Genomic DNA, 10,707 nt, shown 5'->3' with positions numbered 1-10,707 from the left:
ATCATATTGCATGAGTTTATCCCTCTACATCATGTCATCTTTCTTAAGGCGTTACTCTGTTTTTAACTTAATACTCTAGATGCATGCTGGATAGCGGTCTATGAGTGGAGTAATAGTAGTAGATGCAGGCAGGAGTCGGTCTACTTGTCTCAGACGTGATGCCTATATACATGATCATACCTAGATATTCTCATAACTATGCTCAATTCTGTCAATTGATCAACAGTAATTTGTTCACCCAGCGTAGAATACTTATGCTCTTGAGAAGCCACTAGTGAAACCTATGGCCCCGGGGTCTATATTTATCATATTAATCTCCTACTACTTAGTTATTTCCTTTGCTCTTTACTTTGCCTTTGTTTTACTTTGCATCCTTATCACAAAAATACCAAAAATATTATCTTATCATATCTATCAGATCTCACTCTCGTAAGTGGCCGTGTACGGATTGACAACCCCTATTTGCGTTGGTTGCGAGGATTTATTTGTTTTGTGCAGGTACAAGGGACTCGCGCGTCGCCTCCTACTGGATTGATACCTTGGTTCTCAAAAACTGAGGGAAATACCTACGCTACTTTGCCGCATCATCCCTTCCTCTTCAAGGAAAACCAACGCAGTGCTCAAGAGGTAGCACCTGCCATACTCCACGGACTCTTTTCTCCCTCAACAAACCTCGACTTTAAGCGAGGCTCTGGACTTGATGCGATCCCTCGTGATTACAGAGGATCAACGTCCAAACTATGCCCAGCCCGGACTAGGGGCTAAGAGCGGGGAATTTCACGTCCCACCCACCACCCACTTCATCGCCACAGTCGAGGACCTAACTGACATGCTCGATTACGGCTCCGAAGACATCGACGGTATGGACGACGATGCCGGAGAGGAGCAAGTTGAAAACCCTGCGTTTACCGGACGCTGGACGGCCACCTCTTCGTAACGTAATCAACATCAACTAAAATATGTGTATACCCATTAGAAGAAGGAAACGGTCCCATATAATCAAAGCACTAAACATCAAATGGTTCAATAATAAGTGAATAATTCATAGGCATTTCTTGACGTCTACTAATATTACCAATTCTTTGACATTCATCACGAGACAAGGCAAACTTACGGGCATCTTTGAAGAGAGTAGGCCAATAAAAACCGGATAGCAATACCTTATGTGCAGTTCTCTCTCCAACATGGTGTCCTCCATAAGCTTCAGAGTGACACTTGCATAGGATCTGTTCCTGTTCATGCTCAAGTACACAATGTCTAATAACACCATCTACTCCTTCTTTATAAAGGTGTGGGTCATCCCAGAAGTAATATCTTAAATCATAGAGGAACTTTTTCTTTTGCTGGTATGTGAAACTAGGTGGTATAAATTTAGCAACAATATAATTAGCATACCATGGAGCAGTATGAGAAGCATTTATGACAGCTAATTGTTCATCAGGGAAGCTATCATCAATAGGTAGTGGGTCATCAAGAACATTCTCTAACCTAGACAAGTTATCTGCAACGGGGTTCTCGGCTCCCTTTCTATCAATAATATGCAAATCAAATTCTTGTGGCAAGAGAACCCATCTAATAAGTCTAGGTTTAGCATCTTTCTTTTCCATAAGATATTTAGTAGCAGCATGATCAGTGTGAACAGTTACTTTAGAATCAACAATATAAGGTCTGAACTTATCACAAGCAAATACAACTGCTAAATTTTTTTTTCAGTAGTAGCATAATTTCTTTGGGCACTATCTAGAGTCTTACTAGCATATTGGATAACATTTAATTTCTTATCAACTCTTTGTCCTAGAACAGCCCCTACAGCATAATCAATAGCGTCACACATAATTTCAAATGGTAAATTCCAAACAGGAGGCTGAACAATAGGTGCAGAAACCAGAGCTTTCATAAGTATTTCAAATGCTTCTACACAATCATCATCAAAGACAAAAGGAACATCTTTTTGTAAGAGATTGTTCAGAGGCCGAGAAATTTTAGAAAAGTCCTTAATGAACCTCCTATAAAAACCGGCATGACCAAGGAAACTTATTATACCTTTAATGTCCTTGGGACATGGCATCTTTTCAATAGCATCAACTTTAGCTTTATCAACTTCAATACCTCTTTCAAAAAGTTATGCCCCAAGACAATACCTTTATTAACCATAAAGTGGCACTTCTCCCAATTCTAGACAAGATTAGTTTCTTCACATCTCTACAAAACTCGATCAAGGTTGCTTAAGTAATCATCAAAAGAAGTCCCATAAATGGAGAAATCATCCCTGAATACATCAACAATCTTTTCACAAAAGTCAGAGAATATAGCAGTCATACATCTTTGAAAAGTAGGAGGTGCATTACATATACCAAAAGGCATACGTCTATAAGCAAAGGTACCAAAAGGGCAAGTGAAAGTTTTCTTTTCTTGATCCTCTTTTGATACATGAATTTGAGAGAAACCAGAATTACCACCTAGAAAGCAAAAGTGTGTATGTTTGGATAATCTTTCTAGCATTTTATTAATAAAAGGTAATGGGTAATGATCCTTTTTAGTAGCTTTATTTAATTTGTGGAAATCAATTACCATTATATAACCTGTAACAATTCTTTGTGGGATCAATTCATCTTTATCATTAGGAACAACAGTAATTCGTCCCTTCTTAGGGACACATTGGACAGGACTTACCCACTGACTATCAGCAACGAGATAAATTATACATGCCTCCAGAAGCTTTAGTATTTATTTTCTTACCACTTGTTTGATCTTAGGATTTAACCGTCGTTGGTGATCAACAATTGGTTTAGCGTCTTTCTCCAGCTTTATTTTGTGCTGGCATCGAGTGGGACTAATGCCCTTAAGATCATCAAGAGTATATCCAATAGCAGCATGGTGCTTCTTCAGAGTTTTCAATAATTTCTTTTCTTCATGCTCTAAAAGGTTAGCACTAATAATAACATGATATATCTCTTTCTCATCAAGATAAGCATATTTGAGAGTATCAGGTAAAGGTTTAAGCTCAAACACGGGATCACCCTTGGGTGGAGGAGGATCCCCTAGAATTTCAACACGCAAGTTGTGTTTCAAAATAGGTCCATGTTTAAAGAATACTTCATCTATTTCCCTTCTTTCATTCATGAACATATCATTTTCATGGTCTAGCAAATATTGTTCTAAAGGATTAGTAGGAGGCATGGCAATAGAGGCAAGACCAATAATTTCATCTTTACTAGGCAATTCTTTATCATGGGGTTGTCTACGAAATTTAGCAAAGTTAAACTCATGAGACATATCCCCTAAACCCACAGAAACAATATCCTTATTGCCGTCTATCTTAGCATTAACATTATTCAAGAAGGGTCTACCAAATATAATGGGACAAAAGTCATCTTGTGGGGGACCAAGAACAAGAAAATCAGCAGGATATTTAACTTTCCCACACAAGACTTCAACATCTCTAACAATCCCAACTGGTGAAATAGTATCTCTATTGGCAAGCTTAATAGTAACATCAATCTCTTCTATCTCAGCAGGTGAAATATCATGCATAATTTCTTTGTATAAGGAATGAGGTATTACACTTGCACTAGCACCCATATCACATAAGCCATGATTGCAATTATCTCCTATTTTAACAGAAATAACAGGCATGCCTACAACAGGTCTATGTTTATTTTTAGTATCAGGTCTAGCAATTCTAGCAGATTCATTGCAGAAGTAAATAACATGCCCATCAATATTATCGGCCAAGAGATCTTTAACCATAGCAACACTAGGTTCAACTTTAATTTCCTTAGAGGGTTTGGGTGTCTTAATATTACCTTTGTTGACCACAGTTGAAACTTTAGGATGATCCTTTATTCTAACAGGGAAAGGTGGTTTCTCAATATAAGCAGTAGGAACAACGGGATCGTTATAAGTGATAGTCTTTTCTTTAAATCTAATAGGTGCAACTACTTTTACTTCAATGGGAGGATTATATTTAAACCACTTCTCCTTGGGGAGATCAACATGAGTAGCAAAGGATTCACAGAAAGAAGCTACTATCTCAGAGTCAAGTCCATATTTAGTGCTAAATTCACGAAAAGCATGGGTATCCATAGAATATTTAACACAATCAAACTTAGGTGTTATACCTAACTCCTTACCTTCATCGAGGTCCCAATCTTCAGAGTTGCGTTTAATTCTTCCCAATAAATCCCATTTGAATTCAATAGTCTTCATCATAAAAGATCCAGTACAAGAAATATCGAGCATGGAGCGATTACTGAGAGAAAGCCAAGCATAAATTTTTTGAATAATCATTTCTTTCGAGAGCTCATGATTGGGGCATGAATATAACATTGACTTAAGCCTCCCCCAAGCTTGAGCGATGCTTTCTCCTTCGCGAGGCCAAAAATTATATATATAATTACGATCACGATGAACAAGATGCATAGGATAAAACTTCTGATGAGATTCCAATTTCAATCGTTGGTAGTTCCATGATCCAATATCATCACATAGCCTAAACCATGTCAATGCATCTCCCTTCAAAGATAAAGGGAAGACCTTCTTCTTGATAACATCCTTGTGCATACCTGCAAGCTGAAATAATCCACAAAGTTCATTCACATAGATTAGGAGCAAATCGGGATGTAATGTTCCGTCACCTGTGAAAGGATTAGCTAGCAGTTTCTCTATCATACCCGAAGGAATTTCAAAGTAAACATTTTCAGTAGGTTTAGTAGGTTGAGGAGCAACTCTTTGCTCTACTGGTCGGGGTGAAGATACCCCGAACAAGCCCCTCAAAGGATTATGTTCCATAGAAACAAGTGACAGTAAATTTGAGCACACTATATTTTTCCTTACCAAATTCCACCTACCAAAGGCGCTTCACTCCCCGGCAACGGCGCCAGAAAAGAGTCTTGATGACCCACAAGTGTAGGGGATCTATCATAGCCTTTTCGACAAGTAAGAGTGTCGAATCCAACGAGGAGCACAAGGAAATGATAAGCGGTTTTCAGCAAGGTATTTTCTGCAAGCACTAAAATTTTCGGTAACAGATAGTTTTGTGATAAGGTAATTGGTAACGGGTAACAAATAGTAAAAGTAAATAAGGTGCAGCAAGATGGCCCAATCCTTTTTGTACCAAAGGACAAGCCTAGACAAACTCTTACATAAAGGAAAGCGCTCCCGAGGACACATGGGACTTACCGTCAAGCTAGTTTTCATCACGCTCATATGATTCATGTTCGGTACTTTGATAATTTGATATGTGGGTGGACCGGTGCTTGGGTACTGCCCTTACTTGGACAAGCATCCCACTTATGATTAACCCCTATTGCAAGCATCCGCAGCTACAACAGAAGTATTAAGGTAAACCTAACCATAGCATGAAACATATGGATCCAAATCAGCCCCTTACGAAGCGACGCATAAACTAGGGTTTAAGCTTCTGTCACTCTAGCAACCCATCATATACTTATTACTTCCCAGTGCCACCCTCTGGGCCCAAACAATGGTGAAGTGTTATGTAGTCGGCGTTCACATGACACCACCAGAGGGATGACAAGATACATCTCATCAAAATATCGAACGAATACCAAATTCACATGACTACTTATAGCAAGACTTCTCCCATGTCCTCAGGAACAAACGTAACTACTCACAAAGCATATTCATGTTCATAATCAGATGGGTATTAATATGCATAATGGATCTGAATATATGATCTTCCATCAAGTAAACCAACTAGCATCAACTACAAGGAGTAATCAACACTACTAGCAACCCACGGGTACCAATCTGAGGTTTGGATACAAAGATTGGATACAAGAGATGAACTAGGCTTTGAGATGAGATTGTGCTGGTGAAGATGTTGATGGAGATTGACCCCCTCCCAATGAGAGGATCATTGGTGATGACGATGGTGATGATTCCCCCCCCCCCCCGAAGGGAAGTTTTCTCGGCAGAACAGCTCCACCGGAGCCCTAGATTGGTTCCGCCTCGTGGCGGCAGAGTTTCGTCCTGTGAGCTTGCTTATGATTTTTTTCCCCGATGAAAGACTCCATATAGCCAAAGATGCGCATCAGAGAGCCACCAGGGGGCCCACGAGGTAGGGGGCGCGCCCAGGGGGGTAGGGAGCGCCCCCACCCTCGTGGACGGTGGGTGGCTCCCCTCTGGTACTTTCTTCGCCCAATATTTTTTATATATTCTGAAAATAATCCCCGTGGAGTTTCAGGACCTTTGGAGATGTGCAGAATAGTTCTCTAATATTGGCTCCTTTTCCAGCCCAGAATTCTAACTGCTGGCATTCCCCCTCTTCATGCAAACCTTGTAAAATAAGAGAGAATATGCATAAGTATAGTGACATAATGTGTAATAGCAGCCCATAATGCAATAAATATCGATATAAAAGCATGATGCAAAATGGACGTATCATTTAGTTTGTTGCTACTGCTTTATTCATGATGTATGCATGTTCCAATGACTATGATATTATGCAACTCCCAAGTACCGGAGGAACACTTTGTGTGCTACCAAACGTCACAATGTAACTGGGTGATTATAAAGGTGCTCTACAGGTGTCTCCAATGGTACTTGTTGAGTTGGCATAGATCGAGATTAGGATTTGTCACTCCGATTGTCGGAGATGTATCTCTGGGCCCTCTCGGTAATGGACATCACAATAAGCCTTGCAAGCAATGTAGCTAATGAGTTAGTTACGGGATGTAGCATTATGGAACGAGTAAAGAGACTTGCCGGTAATGAGATTGAACTAGGTATTGAGATACCGACGATCGAATCTCGGCCAAGTAACATATCGATGACATAGGGAATAACATATGTTGTTATGCGGCTTGACCGATAAAGATCTTCGTAGAATATGATGGAACCAATATGAGCATCCAGGTTCCGCTATTGGTTATTGACCGGAGACGAGTCTCGGTCATGTCTACATAGTTCTCGTACCCGTAGGGTCCCCACGCTTAAAGTTCGGTGACGATCGGTAATATGAGTTCATGTGTTTTGATGTATCGAAGGTTTTTCGGAGTCCTGGATGTGACGCCCCCGATTTGACCATACACTAATCATACACGCAAATGTGTACGATCAAGATCAAGGACTCACGGGAAGATACCACAACACAACTCTAGACACAAATTGAAAATAATACAAGCTTTATATTACAAGCCAGGGGCCTCGAGGGCTCGAATACATAAGCTTGAATACAGAAGAGTTAGCGGAAGCAACAATATCTGAGCACAGACATAAGTTAGACAAGAATCCCTTAAGAAGGCTAGCACAAAAGCAACATCGATCGAAAAGGCAAGGCCTCCTGCCTGGGAGCCTCCTAACTACTCCTGGTCGTCGGCGGTCTCCATGTAGTAGTAGGCATCGGCGGTGACATCTGGCTCCTGGGCTCTGACATCTGGTTGCATCAACCGGAAAGAAGAAGAAAGGGGGAAAAAGGGGAGCAAAGCAACCATGAGTACTCATCCAAAGTACTCGCAAGCAAGGATCTACACTACATATGCAACATTATCAAAGGAGGGTTGTATATGTGGACTGGGCTGCAGAAATGCCAGAATAGAGAGAAGGCCTAGTCCTAACGAAGACTAACATCTTCTGGAAAATCACCATCTTGCAGAAACAGGAGGGAGTAGAGTAGCATAAAGTAAAGTAGTAGGAATGTTATCAACCTCGGCCAGAGATCCTTTCTCGACTCCCTGCGAGAAAGCAATCCCAGATCCATACTATCCAGTTATCATCACAATCCATTACTCATCACCATCCAGTCTCATCACAAGTATCCAATTCTAGTTGTATCGACCGGGATACAACTCCAAGTGTCCGTTACCATAGGACAGGCTATCGATAGGTGTTTTCTTCCCTGCAGGGGTGCACCAACTTACCCACCACGCTCGATTAACTCCGGCCGGACACACTTTCCTGGGTCATGCCCGGCCTTGGCCAAACAATACGCCGCAACCCGACCTAGGCTTAATAGAGAGGTCAACACGCCAGACTAAACCTATGCCCCCGGGGGTCATGGGCCATCTCCCTGGGAACTCCTGCACGTTGCGTACGCGGCCGGTGAGCAGACCTAGCTACCTCCTTCAACAAGGCAGGAGCTTACGCAGTCCAACCCGGCGCGCGCCGCTCAGTCGCTGACGTCTATTAAGCTTCGGCTGATGCATACGACGCAGAACGCCCATACAATGCCCACGTGATGGTTAGTGCTATCAGGCCAGAGGCCCCTCGGATCAAATATCCAAATCGTAGTGGATTAGGAACGCACGGTAACAAGCAGACACTCACGAAAGATGTGACCCCGTTGCCCCGTCTCGAGTACTTGTGGCAAGGGCTAAGAATGCCCGGCCACGCCTCGTAATATCTCGCGGGCACCCTCCAGGTCAACCCGACTCCACATCACTCGCAATTAAGCTCGCGCGGGTACCCCTCAGGGTCGACCCATCTTTCCAAGTAACAGGGGTAAAGTCCAAGTATCCAGGTGTCCAAACATCAAGGGGAAAACCCAAGGAATCACCCCCGATGAATTCCACTCGATGTAATCATCAAGGTGAACGTAAGAGGATCCACCCTCGAGGTTCACACTTGAGGGGTTGCACGACAGAGCCGTATCGGAAGTGGTTAAGGAGGAAATCACCCTCGATGACCACGACCGAATAGCTACACTACAGGTTAACAACAGAAGTGCTGAAGAGGTCTCACCCTCGGCACTCGATAGTAACCCAGTAGTGTCGAGCAACTAAGGGGAAAGTGATGTGCGGTGTCGGGGCCTGGTCTTCGATCACGTTGATCGAGTCATCGAACATAAAGCGAGGCAACTGGGACAAGGTGGGGGGGTCACTGATGGATCACTAACCAACCTATACTAAGTAGTTTAGGATAAGCAGGTAAGGTATGAAAGCAGGTAACAACAACAGGCTATGCATCAGAGGAGGATCACACATAAAGCAGTAGCAGTTCTAATGCAAGCATGAGAGGGAAAGAAATGGGCGATATCGGAATGCTCAAGGGGGGTTTGCTTGCCTGGTTGCTCTGGCAAGGAGGGGGGTCGTCGTCGACGTAGTCGATCACAAGGGCAGCATCGGTCTCGGTGTCTACCGGAGAGAAGAGGGGGAAGAAACAGTAAATATAAAGCAAACATAGCACCTGTTAAATTGTGATCCAAATTCTAGTACCATATTGGACTAGACGTAGTACATACGGTGTGGGCCTTTGGCGTTGGTACCGACGCGTACGAGTACAACTCGTTTACTTGTCCTACAAGGACTCCTATGTGTTGCCCCTCATATATACCCCATGTAGTCGCACCTCAGACGGTATGTCGTCTCATGCTTGTAATACTCCTCATAGTGATTGCGCCTTCGTGCGTCCGTGGTTTTCTCCCGCAAGGGTTTCCACGTAAAAATCCGTGTCTCTTTGTCTCGTTTATTTCTCGTTATTATCTAACAAGTGGTATACAGAGCCAAGTTTCAGATACGAGATTTAATACGAGAGTTAGGGTTGCGGTCTGTCCGCCGCAGCCATCTTCCGTGATCCGTCGAAACAGAAGACAGATTGCTGCAGCAGCAGCCATTGAAACCGAGACTGACAGGAAATTGATCTGCGCTGCTGTCCCGCCTATAAAGGCATGCGCTATTGGAGCCGCTCTATCGATTCGCCGAGCCATGCGTTGCTGCGAGCGCACGCATTAATCCGCCGAGTCGCCGTCCATCAGTAGTACTACTTCTAGTACTAGTACACACACGCAAGAATCAAGGCCTGGTTGATCTGCTAGTAGCCTAGCTACTTTTCACGTGAAGCCATCACGTCAACTCCTTTTGCTCTTCGGCTGCTACATCCACCCGAAGCTACCAGGTCCTATTTATCCTACTATCCGTTTGATCTGCATATTAAATTCTGTCAAGAATTTTTCTTTCGGCTTGTACTACTTTGTGCACAGTTTATCAACTCATGGCATCCATGAAGTACGATTTTCCGCTGCTGGATCGTGACACAAGGTTTACCCTATGGCAAGTCAAGATGCGGGCGTTGTTGGCACAGGCCGACTATGATGTAGCACTGGATAGTTTTGGGAAGAACCGAATTGAGGACTGGACTGTTGAGGAGAAAAGAATTGATTGTAAGGCTTTGTCACAAATTCAACTCCATTTGCATAATAATATTTTGCAGGAAGTTTTGAGCGAGAAAACTGCCGCCGCTCTACGGTTAAAGCTGGAAGGGATTTGCATGACTAAAGACCTCACCAGCAAGATGCATCTGAAGCAAAAATTATTCCTGCACAGGTTACCCGAGGGAGGTAATGTTTTGAATCATATTTTAGAATTTAAGGAGATTATATCTGATCTAGCTGCAATGGAGGTTAAGTATGAAGAGGAAGATACTGCTCTAATGTTACTTTGTTCACTGCCAAGTTCTTATACCAATTTTCGAGACACCATATTATACAGTCGTGATACTCTCACACTTAATGAAGTTTATGAACCTTTGAACTCTAAGGAGAAGATGAAATTAATGGTGCCTCATGATGGTTTGAGTTCATCCCAAGCCGAGGGATTATCTGTTCGTGGCAGGACAAAGGAGAAGAACTCCAATAATGGAAACATAGGCAAAAGTAAGAACAGCCACAGGGGCCGGTCGCAATACAGAGACAATAAATATTGCAGGTATTGCAAGAGAGACGGGCATGACATCTCAGAGTGTTTCAAG

This window comes from Triticum urartu, chromosome 7A (assembly GCF_056163025.1).
Source record: "Triticum urartu cultivar PI428250 chromosome 7A, HENAU_Tu73, whole genome shotgun sequence".
Lineage (NCBI taxonomy): Eukaryota > Viridiplantae > Streptophyta > Magnoliopsida > Poales > Poaceae > Triticum > Triticum urartu.
This window is presented reverse-complemented; position numbering follows the sequence as displayed.